Raw genomic sequence first — 19326 nt, 5'->3', positions numbered from 1 at the left:
AAGGAGGAGATAGTTAAAATACGACGTCAGCGAAAACGCTGACTAAGCATTTTGGAAAATTCAATCCAATATGGCCGACTAAGGGTTGGTTTTGGGGCATGGCCATAATAATATTTTTTGTTTCTCTCCTCATGATGAATCTGTGTACCAATTTTCATGGCTCTACGACAAACTTTACAATGGACGTGCTCCCATTTACGTAATGTATTTCCACTTTTCAAGGGGGCGCTGTCGCAGCATTTCTTTCCTGACATCTATGAAACGTATATGTAAATTCAATTTTGCACATTCTGAATTTTGGGCAAAATTTGGTGAGTTTTCGTAAATGTTCAGGGGGTCAAAATTGAGCTCAGAGCGCAGGAGAAAGAAAAATAACACAAAAAAAAAAAAAAAAATTAAATAAATAAAAATAATAATAATCTGAGCAAGAACAATATAGCCGTTTCTATGGCAACCACATATTTGGCCTTATTTGAAAGCTCTTGAGCTCCCCCACATGTCTGTGGGATCAGATGTCACGTGTCATGCACTTACACCCACGTGACTGACCCCGAGTGGGCGTGTCCCATTGACTCCCATTCATTCAGAGCAGATGTAAATATGCGATTTGTGCACGTCATGTACATCTTCGGAAAGGTCTCAGTGCCGTGAATGTGAATATGTGTGAGAGTGGCAACAGTGGCAAAAGGCGACTGCGTCACTGGCAATTTTGTCCCCATGCGCCCACTGCAGACTCAATAGGCCCTGCGCCGGCTTTACTCGGCTCGGGCCTAATAACAAAAAGAGTCAAAAACAAGTTTTATTATTATTATTATTATTATTATTATTTTTATTATTTTTATTATTATTACATCAAACTCTTATCATTAACGAAGAAAAACACGAGAAAAACACATCCTTGCCTCAAAGTGAACAAAACAGCTTTTCTTCGCGTGAAACGCTCAGAAACGACATTTTCACACCTGCTGTACTCAGAAAGGAAAGAAAATATTTTTTAAAAGTGAGTCAGGAACAAGAGGGTTTTTTTCCTATTTTGTCAAGCTCTTATCAGCTAATGAAGTTCGTGCATGAGAAAAACACATGCTTGTCTCAAAGTGACCAAAACAGTTTTCCTTCTCGCTAAACGCTCAGAAACGACATTTTCATCTGTTGTACTCAGAAAAGAATGAAAATATTAAAAACAAGTGTTTTTTTTTTCCTATTGTGTAAAACTCTGATGAGTTCATGATGTTCTCCATCCATCCATCCATTCTCTTCCGCTTATCCGGGGCCGGGTCGCGGGGGTAACAGCCGAGGCGTTCCCAGGCCAGCCGAGAGACATAGTCTCTCCAACGTGTCCTGGGTCTTCCCCGAGGTCTCCTCCCGGTGGGACATGCCCGGAACACCTCCCCAGGGAGGCGTCCAGGAGGCATCCGAAACAGATGCCCGAGCCACCTCAGCTGGCCCCTCTCGACGCGGAGGAGCAGCGGCTCTACTCCGAGCTCCTCCCTGGTGACTGAGCTCCTCACCCTATCCCTAAGGGTGCGCCCAGCCACCCGACGGAGGAAACTCATTTCGACCGCTTGTATCCGGGATCTTGTCCTTTCGGTCATGACCCAAAGCTCATGACCATAGGTGAGGGTAGGAACGTAGATTGACCGGTAAATCGAGAGCTTCGCCTCTCGGCTCAGCTCCTTCTTTACCACAACCGACCGGTACAGCGACTGCATCACTGCAGACGCTGCACCAATCCGTCTGTCAATCTCACGCTCCATCCTTCCCTCACTCGTGAACAAGACCCCGAGATACTTAAACTCCTCCACTTGGGGCAAAGACTCCCCACCGACCCGGAGAGGGCAAACCACCTTTTTCCGGTCGAGAACCATGGCCTCGGATTTGGAGGTGCTGATCCTCATCCCGCTCGCTTCACACTCGGCTGCAAACCGCCCCAGTGCACGCTGAAGGTCCAGGTTCGATGAGGCCAACAGGACAACATCATCTGCAAAAAGCAGAGATGAAATCCTGTGGTCCCCAAACCGGACCCCCTCCGGCCCTTGGCTGCGCCTAGAAATTCTGTCCATAAAAATTATGAACAGAACCGGTGACAAAGGGCAGCCCTGCCGGAGTCCAACATGCACCTGGAACAGGTCTGACTTACTGCCGGCAATGCGAACCAGGCTCCTGCTTCGGTCATACAAGGACCGGACTGCCCTTAGCAAAGGGCCCCGGACCCCATACTCCCGAAGCACCCCCCACAAGATACCACGAGGGACACGGTCGAACGCCTTCTCCAGATCCACAAAACACATGTGGACTGGTTGGGCGAACTCCCATGAACCCTCGAGCACCCGATGGAGAGTATAGAGCTGGTCCAGCGTTCCACGACCAGGACGAAAACCGCATTGTTCCTCCTGGATCCGAGGTTCGACTATCGGTCAGATCCTCCTCTCCAGTACCCTGGAATAGACTTTCCCCGGGAGGCTGAGGAGTGTGATCCCCCTATAGTTGGAGCACATCCTCCGGTCCCCTTTTTTAAAAAGGGGAACCACCACCCCGGTCTGCCAATCCAGAGGTACTGTCCCCGACCGCCACGCGATGTTACAGAGACGTGTCAACCAAGACAGTCCCTGCACATCCAGAGACTTAAGGTACTCAGGGCGAATCTCATCCACCCCCGGTGCCCTGCCACCGAGGAGCTTGCCAACCACCTCGGTGACTTCAGCTTGGGTGATGGACGAGTCCACCTCTGAGACCTCAGCCTCTGCTTCTTCTATGGAAGACGTGGCAGTGGGATTGAGGAGATCCTCGAAGTATTCCTTCCACCGCCCGACAACATCCCCAGTCAAGGTCAGCAGCTCCCCACTTCCACTGTAAACAGTGTTGGTGGCGCACTGCTTTCCCCTCCTGAGGCGCCGGATGGTTTGCCAGAATTTCCTCGAGGCCGACCGATAGTCCTCCTCCATGGCCTCCCCAAACTCCACCCAGACCCGAGTTTTTGCCTCCACAACCGCCTGGGCTGCAGCACGCTTGGCCTTCCGGTACCCATCAGCTGCCTCGGGAGTCCCACGGGCCAACAAGGCCCAATAAGACTCCTTCTTCAGCTTGACGGCATCCCTTACTTCCGGGGTCCACCACCGGGTTCGGGGATTGCCGCCACGACAGGCACCGGAGACCTTGCGACCACAGCTCCGAGCAGCCGCTTCGACAATGGAGGTGGAGAACATGGTCCACTCGGACTCAATGTCCCCAGCCTCCCCCGGGATCTGGGAGAAGCTCTCCCGGAGGTGGGAGTTGAAAACCACACTGACATCGGGTTCCGCCAGACGTTCCCAACAGACCCTCACAACACGTTTGGGCCTGCCAAGTCGGTCCGGTTTCCTCCTTCGCCAGCGGATCCAACTCACCACCAGGTGGTGATCGGTTGACAGCTCTGCCCCTCTCTTCACCCGAGTGTCCAAAACACGCGAACATGATGTTCTTGCATGGGAAAAACACAACCTTGTCTCAAAGTGAACAAAACAGCTTTTCTTCGCGTGAAACGCTCAAAAATGACATTTTCACCTGCTGTACTCAGAAAGGAAAGAAAACATTAAAAATGAGTCAGAAACAAGTTTTTTTTTCTATTTTGTAAAGCTCTTATCAGTTAATGAAGTTCTGCGGGAGAAAAACACATCCTTGTCTCAAAGTGATCAAAACAGCTTTTCTTCGCGCGAAACGTTCATTTTCACCTGCTGTACTCAGAAAAGAATGAAAATACTAAAACTGAGTGTTCCTTCCTATTTTGTAAAAATATGCCTTCTGGGCTTTCACAGTTAGCACATATTGCAACATTAATGGCCAAACTTTCTTAGGCCATTCTAAAGTTTTTACCGCACTCTCAAACAGGGTAAAGTAACTATCCACATTCTTATCATTAAATGGAGGGACCATACGGCTACATTTAATAACATCAAATCCAGCACATGCATCACTTGAATGTCGTATATGGGAGGAATGGGTCAACTCCAGCTCTTTAATACGTATCTCCCTTTTAGTCTATTCTTCCAACTCAATCTGCTTTATGTGAACCACTAACTCCTGCTCTTTAAGTTTAGCTGCCCTCTCACTTTCCCTGTCCTGCAACTCTATACGGCGCAGCTCCAACTAAAGCTCCAACCTCCTAAGATATTCACCAGGTGCAGCCTGTTCAGCCGACGAGACGGCTGTAACAGGGTCAGGTTGAGGCAACAAGCCTTTATCAGACAAAGCAGACCATAACTCATTTTTCACAGCTTTCTTTGTTTGAGTCTTTGAGACCTGAATACCATAATGGCTAGCAAATTCTATTCTTCCAACTCAATCTGCTTTATGTGAACCACTAACTCAAAGCAAATTATTTTTTGTACACTTATGAAAAATATCAGTGGAAGGCTGATAAACAAAATCCTCTAAATCAAATTCCATTTCAACAATGACTATTTACCTAATTAAATTGAAACAATGTCGCTAAATGAAAAATCAAAACAAGCACATCAAAATTCTGCAAAAGCAGAAGCAAAAAAGCCAAGCAATTGCCTGAAAATGTAAGAGAAAAACAAGGAAAAATAGCCACACAAGATGAGACCCAAGACTACCTCCAACACAGCACTGAATAAAGTACAAAGGGGTGTGCAGTAATGCAAACATAGGTATCAAACTAATAACCACAGTACGGGGGACAAAACACCATTAAAGTTTGCCAAGTGAACAATAATATTTAAATCAAGAGGGGAAAAATAATTCCAAACCTCTAAAATTTTTTAAACTGCACCCCACCAAAATTTTACATAATTTTACTTACTTTTACTTAATTTAAATTTAATTGGAGAAAAAGGGGCTCTAGACTCCGCGCTCCAGGCTCCAGGCTCCAGGCTCCAGGCTGGGCTACGGGCTACAGGCTACAGGCTCCAGGCTTCAGACGTCGGGCTCCAGACTCCACTCTCCAGGCCTCCATATACATTACCTCTCAGTGAACCCATGTACCACACATATAAGCACTGCTTGCGGTTGAACCGAGAACGGTGAAACCCCCGGCGCCGAATGAACTGCGCCCTTCGTTAAACCATGTGGAAAAATTTTTTAAAAATTGAAAGAAGACTAAGAAAAAATTGACTTGGATTTCAATTTTTTAGTGTTTCACATGAAAAGAAGCTGTTCTGGTCATTTTGAGACAAGGATGTGTTTTTTTTCTCAAGTAGAACTTTATGACCTGATAAGACTTTAACAAAACAGTCATAAAAAAAAACTTGTTTCTGACTTGTTTTTTGTGTTTTCCTGCTTTTCTGAGTAAAAGAGGCAAAAATGTCATTTTTTTAGGGTTTCACATGATAAGAAGCTGTTTTTGTCACTTTGAGACAAGGATGTTTTTTTCTCAAGCAGAACTTCATGATCTTATAAGACTTGGACAAAACAGCCAAAAAACACTTATTTCTTACGTGTTTTTTGTGTTTTCTTACTTTTCTGACTATACAGGTAAAAATGTCATTTTTGAGCGTTTTACATAATAAGAAGCTGTTTTGTCTCTTTGAGACAAGGATATTTTTTTCTCAAGCAGAACTTCATGACCTGATAAGAATTTGAAAAAACAGCCATAAAACACTTATTTCGGACTTGTTTTTAGTGTTTTCCTGTTTTTCTGAGCAGAGCAGGAAAAAATGTCTTTTTTGAACGTTTCACACAAAAAGAAGCTGTGTTGGTCACTTTGAGACAAGGATGTTTTTTCTCAAGCAGAACTTCATGACCTGATAAGACTTTGACAAAACAGCTATGAAACACTTATTTCTGACTTGTTTTTACTGCTTTCCTTCTTTTCTGAGTAGAAGAGGCAACAATGTCATTTTTGAGTGTTTCACATGATAAGAATCTGTTTTTGTCACTTTGAGACAAGGATGTTTTTTTTCTCAAGCAGAACTTGATGACATGCCTTAGCACATTGACAAAACAGCCATAAACCACTTATTTCTGACTTGGTTTTAGTGTTTTCTTAATTTTCTGACTAGACTGGTAAAAATGTCATTTTTCAGAGTTTCACGCAAGCAGAAGCTGTTTTGGTCACTTTTGAGAATAGCATGTTTTTTCTCAAGCAGAACTTCATCACCTGCTAAGACGTTGACAAACAGCCATAAACCACTTATTTCTGACGAGTTTTTAGTGTTTTCTTGCATTTCTAAGTAGACAAGAAAAAAATGTCCTTTTTGAGCATTTCACACGAAAATAAATGCTTTGAGACACGGATGTTTTTTCTCAAGCAGAACTTCATAATACGACTTTGACAAAACAGCCACTTATTCCTGACTTGTTTTTAATATCTTTCTGCTTTTCTGAGTAGAGCCAGTAAAAATGTCATTCTGAGCATTTCACTTCAAGAGAAGCTGTAGGACTTTTCAATTTTTCCAGATTGTGTGTTACTTTGTTATTTTTTTCAAAGACAGAACCCCGGTTGGCCTAACCCCTTTTTTTTTTTTTTTTTTTTTAAACCTCCGGTGCATTTCCTTATCTGGAGCTGGAAACCTAATCTCCTGGCCTAGTCTGACTTTTTTTTTTTCTGTCTCGCGCCCCCTCTCTTCCCTCCAGCATCCTTAAAGCTGCACACTGAGTCCTGGCGTTTTTCAAACTACCCCAGTGGAGACGGAATGCTTCCCCACATCGAACAAAACTCAGTGGGTAGAACTCTGCTCCTCCTGGCCTGGTCTGACTTTTTTTTCTGTCTCTCTACCCCTCTTTTCTCTCCAGCATCCTTAAAGCTACACACTGAGTTCTGGCATTTTTTGAAACCACCCCGTAGAAATGGAATGCTGCCTCACATTGCAGCCACACACTAGTGGAAGAACTCTGTCCATGGTCCTGATTCTTTGTCTTTCTTTCTCTCTCTCTCTCTCTCTCTCGCTCTCTCTCTTTCCTCCAACCCCCTTAAAGCTGCAGATTGGCATGCACGGACGAGGAAGAACACTGGGAAATGTCGCACTGACCCTTGTCAGGGTTGGACCGGGACGTCCAGCGGAGGGTGTGGACCCTGTCTTTTTTCCAGCCTGTGTGGGACATTGTTATTTTTTCAAAGACAGAACACCGGTTAGCCTAACCCCCTTTTTAACCTCCAGTTCTTTTCTCATCTGGAGCTGGATAACGGTAAAACTTTAACCGTATGTTGAACTTTGTTATTTTTTTCCAGAGACAACCCCTGTAATCCAAACACTTTTTTTTTTAACCTCCAGAGCTTCTGCTCAACTTTAGAAACCTAACCTCCTTCCAGGTCTGACTCTTTTCCCCTCTCTCCCCCTCTCTTCTCTCCAGCCCCCTTAAAGCTGCTCACTGAGTTGTGGAACTTTTTCAAACCCCCCCAGTGGAGACGCAATGCTGCCCCACATCAGAGCCTCACACTCATGGAAGAACTCTCACCCTGGCCCTGGTTCGTTTTTTCCCCGTCCCTCCCCTTTTTCCTTCCAGCCACCTTAAAGCTGCACGCTGGCTCTAGGCCTTTTTCAAACCACCCAGTGGAGACGGAATGCTGTCCCACACCAGAGCCACACACTGGGGGCAGAATTTTGATCATCCTGGCGCTGGTCTGACTCTTTTTTTTCTGTTTATCTCCCCCTCTCTTCTCTCCAGCATCCTTAAAGCTTCACACTGGGTCTGGACCTTTTTCAAACCGCCCCGTGGAGATGGAATGCTGCTCTGCACTACAGCCACGCACTGGGGGCAAAACTTTTTCCCTGGTCCTGATTCTTTTTCTCTCTCTCTCTCTCTTCCTCTTTCTTCCAGCCACCTTGAAGCTGCACATTGGCATGCGCTGAGGAGGAGGAAAACTGGGAAATGTCACGCTGACCCGGGTCAGGATTAGGCCAGGACGGTCTAATCCTGCTATTTTTCCAGGCCTGTGAGGGACTCTGTTATTTTTTTCAAAGACAGAATGCCGGTTAGCTGACCCCCTTTTTAACCTCCAGTGCTTTTCTCATCTGGAGCTGGATAACGGTAAAGCTCGAACTGTATGTGGGACTTTGTTATTTTTTTCCAGACAGAACCCCTGTAAGCCTAACCCCTTTTTGACCTCTGGTGCTTTTCTCACGTGGAGCTTGATAACGGTAAAACTCAAACCATCTGTGGTCATTTTTCAGAACTCTGCTCCTCCATGCCCTGGTCTGACTCTTTTTTTCTGTCTCTCTCCCACTCTTTCCTCCAGCCACCTTAAAGCTGCGCACTGACTTCTAGCATTTTCAAACCGTCCCATGGAGACAGAATGCTGCCCCACATTGCAGCCACACAGTGGGGGCTGAACTCGTGCCCTCCTTGCCTGTCTTCGGTGTGACTCGGGCTTCTTCAAACTGATTGCACTTGCTGTATTTATCGTATTTTAAATGTATTGTAATTGTATTTTGTTGTGTTTTAATGGTATTTGAATTGTATTTTATTTGTACTATTTATTTATGCTTTGCACTGTAAAGAACTTTTTGACTGTGTCTGTGAAAAGTGCCCTATCAATAAAATGTATTTACTATTTTGCCTGACTCTTTGTTTTCCCCCCTTTCTTCATCAGCCACCTTAAAGCTTCACACTGGGGCTGAAAATCTCGAGACCGAGACCGCTCGGAGCAATAACCCTGACCCTGGCCTCAGCCCTAACCTGAACCCTGGAACTGAGCCCGAGCAAAGAGCCCAAACCCCGGCCCTGGCCTCAGCCCTAACCCTAACCGGGCCAGAGGACGTGATTTTCAGTCCCAGTGTGAAGCTTTAAGGTGGCTGATGAAGAAAGGGGGAGAGAGGGGGGAAAAAAAAGAGTAAGACAGTAAGTAGGCGAAATAGTCAATAAATTTTATTGATAGGGCACTTTTCACAGACACAGTCAAAAAGTTCTTTACAGTGCAAAGCATAAATAAACAGTACAAATAAAATACAATTCAAATACCATTAAAACACAACAAAATACAATTACAATACATTTAAAATACGATAAAAACAGCAAGTGCAATCAGTTTGTAGAAGCCCGAGTCACACCGAAGACAGGCAAGGAGGGCACGAGTTCAGCCCCCACTGTGTGGCTGCAATGTGGGGCAGCATTCTGTCTCCACAGGACGGTTTGAAAAATACCAGAACTCAGTGCGCAGCTTTAAGGTGGCTGGAGGAAAGAGTGGGAGAGAGACAGAAAAAAAGAGTCAGACCAGGGCATGGAGGAGCAGAGTTCTGAAAAATGGCCACAGACGGTTTGGGTTTTACCGTTATCCAGCTCCAAGATGAGAAAAGCACCAGAGGTTAAAAAGGGGATCAGCCAACCGGCGTTCTGTATTTGAAAAAACATAAAAGATTCCCACACAAGACCTGGAAAAATAGCATAGTCCCACACAGGCCTGGAAAAAAAGACAGAGTCCACACGGTCCGCCGGCTGTCCCGGACTAATCCTGACCCGGGTCAGCGCATGCCAATGTGCAGCTTCAAGGTGGCTGGAAGAAAAAGGGGGAGGGAAGGGGAAAAGAAGAGCCAGGGCAAGAGTTCTTCCCCGAGTGTAAGGATCTGATGTGGGGCAGCATTCCGTCCCCACTGGGGGGGGGTTTGAAAAAGTTCCACAACAAAGTGAGCAGCTTTAAGGGGGCTGGAGAGACGAGAGGGGGAGAGAGGGGAAAAGATTCAGACCTGGAACAAGGTTAGGTTTCCGGCTAAAGTTGAGGAGAAGCCCCGGAGGTTAAAAAAAAAAAAAGGTGTTAGGCTTACAGGGGTTGTCTCTGGAAAAAAAATAACAAAGTTCAAAAAACGGTTCATGTTTTATCGGTATCCAGCTCCAGATGAAAAAAGAACCGGAGCTTTAAAAAGGGGATAGGCTAACCGGTGTTCTGTCTCTGGAAAAATAACAATGTCCCACACGGGCTGGAAAAAAGACAGAGTCCACACCGTCCACCAGCCGTCCCGGTCTAACCCTGACAAGGGCCAGTGCGACATTTCCCAGTGCTCTCCTCGTCCATGCACGCCAGTGTGCAGCTTTAAGGGGGTTGGAGGAAAGAGGGAGAGAGAGAGCAAGAAAGACAAAGAATCAGGACCATGGACAGAGTTCTTCCACTAGAGTGTGGCTGCAATGTGAGGAAGTACTCCTTCTCCACGGGGCGGTTTGAGAAATGCAAGAACTAAGTGTGAAGCTTTATGTTCTGCTTGAGACAAAACATCCTTGTCTCAAAAGTGACCAAATCAGCTTCTGCTTACGTGAAACGCTCAAAAATGACATTTTTACCAATATAGTCAGAAAAGCATGAGAACACTTAAAAATGAGTCAAAAATAAGGGTTTTATGGCTATTTTGTCCAAGTCTTCTCAGGTCTTGAAAAAACATCCTTGTCTCAAAGTGACAAATAAAGCTCATTATCGCGTGAAACGCTCAAAAATGACATTTTTGCCTCTTCTACTCAGAAAAGTAGAAAAACGCAAAAAAACAAGTAAGAAATGTGTGGTTTATGGTTGTTTTGTAAAAGTCTTATAAGGTCCTGATGTTCTGCTTGAGAAAAAAGCATCCTTGTCTCAAAGTGACAAAAAGATTTCTGACTTGTTTTTAGTGTTTTCATGCTTTTCTGAGTAGAAGAGGCTAAAATTTCTTTTTTTTAGCGTTTCACGCGATAAGAAGCTGTTTTGGTCACTTTGACACAAAGATGTTTTTTTTCAAGCAGAACTTCATGATTTGAGAAGACTTTAAAGAAACAGCCATAAAACACTTATTTCTGACTTGTTTTTAGTGTTTTCATGCTTTTCTGAGTAGAAGAGGCAAAAATGTCATTTTTGAGCTTTTCAGACGATAAGAAGCTAAGTGTTTTATGGCTTTTTGGTCAAAGTCTTATCATGAAGACTTTCATCTTATTCATGAAGCTTTGCTTAAGATAAAAACATCCTTGTCTCAACGTGACAAAAACAGCTTCTTTTCGTCTGAAACGCTCAAAAATGACATTTTTGCCTCTTCTACTCAGAAAAGCATGAAAACACTAAAAACAAGTCAGAAATAAGTGTTTTAAGGCGGTTTCGAAAAAGTCTTCTCAAATCATGAAGTTCTGCTTGAAAAAAATACATCTTTGTGTCAAAGTGACCAAAACAGCTTCTTATCGCTTGAAACGCTCAAAAATGACATTTCTGCCTCTTCTACTCAGAAAAGCATGAAAAAACTAAAAATAGTCAGAAATAACAGTTTTATGGCTGTTTTGTCAAAGTCTTATCAGTTCATGAAGTTCTGCTTGAGAAAAAACATCCTGTTCTCAAAGTGACAAAAACAGCTTCTTATCGTCTGAAATGCTCAAAAATGACATTTTTTCCACTTCTACGCAGAAAAGTAGAAAAACGCTAAAAAAAAAACAAGTAAGAAATAAGTGGTTTATGACTGTTTTTTTCGAGTCTTATCAGTTCATAAAGTCTTCCTTGAGAAAGAAACATTCTTGTGTTAAAGTGACAAAAACAGGTTCTTATCGTCTGAAACGCTCAAACATTACATTTTTGCCTCTTTTACTCAGAAAAGAAGGAAAACCGAGAGGTCTGGGCATTGTGGTGAGCCTGTAGCCTGTAGCCCAGCGCTAGGAGCCCTGAGTCTTGAGTCTGAAACTGAACACGAGACAGGAGCTTGGAGCCCATAGCCTGGAAATGACCCCAAACATGGAGCCCGGAGGCCTGAGGCCGGAGCCCGGAGGACGGAAACCGGAGTCCAGAGCCCGGAGCCCCAAGCCTGGAACTGAACCCGAGCACGGAGTCTGGAGCCGGTAACCTAGAGAACAGAGCCTGCAACTTACAAATAACCTGGAATCTATAGTCTGGAGGGTGGAGCCTGGAGCGTGGAGCTGAGAGCCACGAGCTTAAGGACTGGAGCTCCGAGCCTGGAGCTGACCACGAGCAGAGAGCCTGGATCCCGGAGCCTGGAACTGACCCCGAGCCTGGAGCCCGGAGCCGTGAGCCAAAGCCGTGAGCATGGAGATTTGAGCCTGGAGTCTGGAGCCTGGAAATGACCCCGTGCCTGGAGCCTGGAGCCTGGAGCGCGGAGCCAGGAGCGTGGAGCCTACATCCCGTGCCTGGAACCTGGAGCCTGGAACTGACCCTGAGCACGGAACCTTGAGCCTGTACCCTGGAGCCCGTAGACTGGAACTGATCCTGAGCCTGGAGCTCGGAGCATTGAGCCCTGAGCCTGGAGCCTGGAGCCTGGAACTGACCCAAAGTGCAAAGCCTGGAACCTGGATGCTGGATTCTGGATTCTGGAGCCCGGAGCGTGAAAATGACCCTGTTCTCAGAACCTGGAGCACAGGGGTGAAACCCCGGCATGGAACTTACCGTAAGCCCGAAGCCTGGAGCCCACAGGCCAGAGCATGGAATACACAACGAACTTGAAACCTGGGTCCTGGAGACCGGAGTTGGGAACTGATCGTGAGCCCAGAGGCTGGAGCGTTGAACCTGGAGCCAGGAGCCTTGAGCCATGAGCCATGAGCCTGGAGCCTGGATTCTGGAAGAAGACCCAGAGCCCAAAGCCTGGAGCCTGGAGCCCGGAGCCCAGAGCCCGGAAAAAAACCTGTACCTGGAGCCCTGGGTGTGGAACCCCAAGAAAGGAACTTACCCCGAGCCAGAAGCCTAGTGCCTGAACCCGGGAGACTGGAACTTCGAACTAACTTCATGCCCGGAGCCTGGAGCCTGGAGCCCGGGGCCTGGGGCCTGGGGCCTGGGGCCCGGGGCCTAGAGCCTGGAGTCTGGATTCTGGAGCCCTGACCCCGGGGCATGGAGCCCGGAGCCTGGAACTGACCCTGTGCCTGGAGCCTTGAGCTTGGAGTCTTCAGCCTGGAGCCTGGTACTGGGAGCCAGGAGCCTGGAACGCGTAGCAACGAAACTGAAGGATGGAGCCTGTAGCCTGGAACTGACCCCGAGACCTAAAAGTGGAGCCTAAAACCTGGAGACCGGAACTTGGAACTGACCCCATGCCAAGAGCCTGGAGCCCGGAGCCTGGATCTTAAACTGAGCCCGGAGCCTTTAGCCCGGAGCCTGAAGCATGGAGCCCGGAGCCTGGAACTGACCCTGACCCTGGAGCCTATAGTCTGGAGCCCAGAGCTTGAAGACTGGAGCCTTGAGCCTGGAGTCTTGAGCCTGGTGACTGGAGCCATGAACTGACCATGAGCCTTGAGCCTGGACTTTTGAGCCCAGAACATGGAACTGACCCCGAGGCTGGAGTCTTGAGCCTGGAGCCTTGAACCTGGAGCCAGGTGCCTGTAGCCTGGGACGCGTAGTCACCTGTCTGGAGCATAGAGTCTTTGGCCTGGAATTTTGCCCGAAATATGGAGCTTAAAACCTGGAGCCCAGGGTGTGGAACCCAAGCAAGGAACTTACCCCTTAGCGCCTGAAGCCGGGCGACTGGAACTTGGAACTGACTCCATGCCCGGAGCCTGGAGCCTGGAGGCTGGAGCCCGGAGCCTTTAGTCTTGAGCCGGGAGCCCGCAGCCCGGAGCCTGGAGAGCGAAGCCTGGAGAGCGTAGCCTGGAGCCTTGAGCCTGGAACTCACCCCCAAGCCTGGAGCCAAGAGCTTGAACCATGCAGGCTTGAGCATGGAGCATGGAGCCTGTAGCCTAGAGCGTGGAAGCCCAGGCCTGACCCCAGGCCTGGAGCCTTCAGCTTGAGCCTTCAGCCTTGAGCCTGGTGCCGGGAGCCTGGAGCCTGGAAAGGGAAGCAACAAGCCTGGAAAATTGAGCCATTAGCCTGGAACAGGAACCCGAGCCCGAAATGTGGAGCCTAAAACCTGGAGACCAAAATTTGGAACTGACCCCATGCCCAGAGCCCGGAGCCTTGAGCCTGGAACTGACCCCGAGCCTTGAGCCTTGTGCCTGGAGCATGGAGCCAAGAGCTTAAAGCATGGAGCCTTGAACCTGGAGCCTAGAGCCCGGTGCCTAGATTCTGGAACTCACCCAGAGCCTTGAGCCTTGAGCCCGGAGCCTGGAACTGACCCCGAGCCTGGAGCAAGGAACGCAGAGCCCGGAACGCGGAGCCTGGAGCCCGGAGCTCTGAGCCCGGAGCCCGCAGCCTGGAGCCTGTAATTGAGCACGAGCTCGGAGCCCTAACCCCGGCCCTTGCCTCAGCCCTAACCCTAAGCGGGCCAGAGTACGTGATTTTCAGTCCCAGTGTGAAGCTTTAAGGTGGCTGATGAAGAAAGGGGGAGGGGGGGGAGTCAGACAGTACGTAGGTGAAATAGTCAATAAATTTTATTGATAGGGCACTTTTCACAGACACAGTCAAAAAGTTCTTTACAGTTCAAAGCATAAATAAACAGTACAAATAAAATACAATTCAAATACCATTAAAACACAACAAAAAATTTTTACAATACATTTAAAATACGATAAATACAGCAAGTGCAATCAGTTTGTAGAAGCCTGAGTCACACCGAAGACAGGCAAGGAGGGCACGAGTTCAGTCCCCACTGTGTGGCTGCAATGTGGGGCAGCATTCTGTCTCCACGGGACGGTTTGAAAAATACCAGAACTCAGTGCGCAGCTTTAAGGTGGCTGGAGGAAAGAGTGGGAGAGAGACAGAAAAAAAGAGTCAGACTAGGGCATGGAGGAGCAGAGTTCTGAAAAATGGCCACAGACGGTTTGAGTTTTATTATCAAGCTCCACATGAGAAAAGCACCAGAGGTCAAAAAGGGGTTAGGCTTACAGGGGTTCTGTCTGGAAAAAAAACAAAACAAAGTCCCACATACGGTTCGAGTTTTACCGTTATCCAGCTCCAGATGAGAAAAGCACCGGGGGTTAAAAAAAAGGATCAGCTAACCGGCGTTCTGTCTTTGAAAAAACATAACATATTCCCAAACAGGCCTGGAAATATAGAATAGTCCCACACTGGCCTGGGAAAAATGACAGAGTCCACACGGTCCGCCGGCCGTCCCGGACTAATCCTGACCCGGGTCAGCGCGACATTTCACAGCATTCCTTTTCCTCAGCGCATGCCAATGTGCAGCTTCAAGGGGGCTGGAAGAAAAAGGGGGAGGGAAGGGGAAAAGAAGAACTAGGACCAGGTCGAGAGTTCCTCCCCGAGTGTGAGGCTCTGATGTGGTGCAGCATTCTGTCCCCACTGGGGGGGTTTGAAAAAGTTCCCCAACTAAGTGAGCAGCTTTAAGGGGGCTGGAGAGAGGAGAGGGGGAGAGAGGAGAAAAGATTCAGACCTGGAACAAGGTCAGGTGTCCGGCTAAAGTTGAGGAGAAGCCCTGGAGGTTAAAAATAAAATGTTAGGCTTACAGGGGTTGTCTCTGGAAAAAAAAAAACAAAGTTCAAAAAACGGTTCATGTTTTATCGTTATCAAGCTCCAGATGAGAAAAGAACCGGAGCTTAAAAAAGGGGTTAGGCTAACTGGTGTTCTGTCTCTGGAAAAATAACAATGTCCCACACGGGCTGGAAAAAAGACAGAGTCCACACCGTCCACCAGCCGTCCCGGTCTAACCCTGACAAGGGTCAGTGCGACATTTCCCAGTGCTCTTCCTCGTCCATGCACGCCAGTGTGCAGCTTTAAGGGGGTTGGAGGAAAGAGGGAGAGAGACAGATTGAAAGACAAAGAATCAGGACCATGAACAGTTCTTCCCCTAGAGTGTGGCTGCAATGTGAGGGGGTACTCCTTCTCCACGGGGCGGTTTGAGAAATGCAAGAACTAAGTGTGAAGCTTTACGTTCTGCTTGAGACAAAACATCCTTGTCTCAAAAGTGACCAAATCAGCTTCTGCTTACGTGAAATGATCAAAAATGAACTTATTACCAATTAAGTCAGAAAAGCATGAAAACACTAAAAAACAAGTTAAAAAAAAAGTGTTTTATGGCTTTTTTTTCAAAGTCTTCTCAGGTCTTGAAAAACGTCTTTGTCTCAAAGTGACAAAAAAAGCTTCTTATCGCGTGAAACACTTAAAAATGACACTTTTGCCTATTCTACTCAGAAAAGTAGAAAAACGCAAAAAAAAAAAGAGTCAGAAATGTGTCGTTTATGGTTGTTTTTTAAAAGTCTTATCAGGTCCTAATGTTCTGCTTGAGAAAAAAAACATCCTTGTCTCAAAGTGACAAAAAGTGATTCTAATCGGGTGAAACGCTCAAAAATGACAGTTTGTTTCTACTCAGAAAAGAGGAAAAACGCTAGAAAAAAGTCAGAAATAAGTGGTTTATGGCTGTTTTGTTTGAGTCTTAAAAGTTCATGACATTTTGCTTGAGAAAAAAACATCCTTGTCTCAAAGTGAACAAAACAGCTTCTTATCGTCTGAAACGCTCAAAAATGACATTTTTGCCTCCCACTCAGAAAAGCATGAAAACACTAAAAAAGAGTCAGAAAAAAGTGTTTTATGGCTGTTTTGTCAGTCATCTCAGATCATGAAGTTCTGCTTGAGAAAAATCATCCTCTTCTCAAAGTGACAAAAACAGCATCTTATCGTCTGAAACTCTCAAAAATGACATTTTTGCCACTTCTACTCAGAAAAGTAGAAAAACGTTAAAAACAAGTCAGAAATAAGTGGTTTATGGCTGTTTTTTTCGAGTCTTATCAGTTCATAAAGTTTTCCTTGAGAAAGAAACATTCTTGTGTTAAAGTGACAAAAACAGGTTCTTATCGTCTGAAACGCTCAAACATTACATTTTTGCCTCTTTTACTCAGAAAACAAGGAAAACCGAGAGGTCTGGGCATTGTGGTGAGCCTGTAGCCTGTAGCCCAGCACTAGGAGCCCTGAGCCTTTAGCCTTGAACTGAACATGAAACCGGAGCTTGGAGCCCGTAGCCTGGAAAAGACCCCAAACATGGAGCCCGGAGGCCTGAGGCCGGAGGACGGAGACCGGATTCCGGAGCCCGGAGCCCCAAGCCTGGAACTGAAACCGAGCATGGAGTCTGGAGCCGGTAACCTGGAGAATGGAGCCTGCAACTTACAAATAACCTGGAATCTATAGTCTGGAGGGCGGAGCCTGGAGCGCGGAGCTGAGAGCCATGGGCTTTAAGGACTGGAGCTCGGAGCCTGGAACTGACCACGAGAAAAGAGCCTGGAACCCGGAGCCTGGAACTGACACCGAGCCCGGAGCATGGAGCTGTGAGCCAAAGCCGTGAGCATGGAGATTTGAGCCTGGAGTCTGGAGCCTGGAAATGACCCCGTGCCTGAAGCCTGGAGCCTGGAACGCGGAGCCAGGAGCGTGGAGCCTAGAGCCCGTGCCTGGAGCCTGGAACTGACCCTGAGCACGGAACCTTGAGCCCGGACCCTGGAGCCCGTAGACTGGAACAAATCCTGAGCCTGGAGCTCGGAGCACTGAGCCGTGAGCCTGGAGCCTGGAGCCTGGAATTGACCCAAAGTGCAAAGCCTGGAACCTGGATTCTGGAGCCCGGAGCGTGCAAATGACCCTGTTCTCAAAATCTGGAGCACAGGGGTGAAACCCCGGCATGGAACTTACCGTAAGCCCGAAGCCTGGAGCCCACAGGCCAGAGCATGGAACACACAACGAACTTGAAACCTGGGTCCTAGAGACCGGAGTCGGGAACTGATTGCAAGCCCAGAGGCTGGAGCGTTGAACCTGGAGCCAGGAGCCTTGAGCCTTGAGCCATGAGCCTGGATTCTGGAAGAAGACCCAGAGCCCAAAGCCCGGAGCCCAGAGCCCGGAGCCCGGACCCCGGAGCCCAGAGCCTGGAAAATCCCCGTACCTGGAGCCTGGAGCCCTGGGTGTGGAACCCCAAGAATGGAACTTACCCCAAGCCAGAAACCATGCACCTGAAGCCGGGAGACTGGAACTTGGAACTGACTCCGTGCCCGGACCCTGGAGCCTGGAGCCTGGTGCCTGGGGCCTGGAGCCTGGAGTCTGGATTCTGGAGCCCTGACCCCGGGGCATGGAGCCCGGAGCCTTGAACTGACCCCGTGCCTGGAGCCTTGAGCTTGGAGTCTTCAGCCTAGAGCCTGGTACTGGGAGCATGGCGCCTGGAACGCGTAGCAACGAAACTGAAGGATGGAGCCTGTAGCCTGGAACTGACCCCGAGACCTAAAAGTGGAGCCTAAAACCTGGAGACCGGAACTTGGAACTGACCCCATGCCAAGAGCCTGGAGCCCAGAGCCCGGAGCCCGGAGCCTTGAGGGGGGAGCACGGAGCCTGGATCTGACAATGAGCCCAGTGTCTTGAGCCAGGAGCCTTAAGCATGGTGCCTTGAGCCTGGAGCCTGGAACTAATCCCAACCCTGGAGCCTATAGCCTGGATCCCAGAGCTTGAAGCATGGAGCCTTGAGCCTGGAGTCTTGAGCCCGGAGCATGGAACAGACCCCGAGGCTAGAGCCTGGAGCCTGGAGCCCGAAGTCCGAAGCCCGGAGCCTGGAGCCTGGAGCCAGGTGCCTGGAACCTGGGACGTGTAGTCAGGAGCCTGGAGAGCGGAGCCTGGATCCTTAAGCCCGGAGCCTGGAACTGATCCCGAGCCTAGAGTCTTTAGCCGGTAGCCTGGAGACCGGAGTCTGCAACTGACCACCACTAAGTGCAGACAACAATGTTTGAGTCTGTGGAGAAAGAGTCAGGAGAGTTTGTTAACCTCCAGCCTTAGCCTGGAGCCTTGAGCCTGGAGCTTTGAGCCGTCAGCCTTGAGCCTTGAGCTTACTGCGCGGAATCTAGAGCCCAGACCTTAAAGACTGGAGCCCAGAACCAAGATACTCGAAGTGACCCTGAGCCCGGGGAAAAAAGCCCGGAGCCTTGAACTGACCATGAACATTGAGCCTTGATCCCTGAGCCTGGAGCCCGAACCTTGGAACTTACCCCAAGCCTGGATCCCGTAAGCATGGAGCCGTGAGCTTGGAGCCTGGAGCATAGAGCCTGGAACTGACCTTAAATCTGGACCTTGGATCCCGGAGCCAAGAAATGACCCCGAGCCCGGAGCCCTGAACATAGAGCGTGGAGTGCGGAGCCTGGAATTGACCCCGAGCACAGAACCTTGAGCTCGGAGCCTGGGGTCCGGAGCCTGGAGCCGTGAGCCTGGAGCCGTGAGCCCAAAGCCTTGTAGTGATGCCGAGTCATGAGCCTGGAGTCTTGAGCCCAGAACCTGGAACTGACCCCGAGCACAAAACCTTGAGCCAGGACCCCTCAGCCCGGAGACTGAACTGACCCCGAGCCTGGAGCCTGGAGCTTGCAGCCTGGAGCCTGGAGCCGGGAGCCTGGAGTCAGGAGCCTGGAGCCTTGAACCTGGAGCCTTGAGCCTTGAGCTCGGAGCATTGAGCCGTGAGCATGGAGCCGTAAGCCTGCAGCCTTGAGCCTTGAGTTCGGAGCGTGGAACTGACCCCGAGTGCGGAGCCTTGAACCTGGATTCTGGATCCCGGAGTGTGGAAATGATCCCGTTCTCAGAGCCTGGAGCAAGAAGGCCAGAACATGGAATACACC

This window comes from Sphaeramia orbicularis, chromosome 6 (assembly GCF_902148855.1).
Source record: "Sphaeramia orbicularis chromosome 6, fSphaOr1.1, whole genome shotgun sequence".
NCBI classification, from domain to species: domain Eukaryota; kingdom Metazoa; phylum Chordata; class Actinopteri; order Kurtiformes; family Apogonidae; genus Sphaeramia; species Sphaeramia orbicularis.
This window is presented reverse-complemented; position numbering follows the sequence as displayed.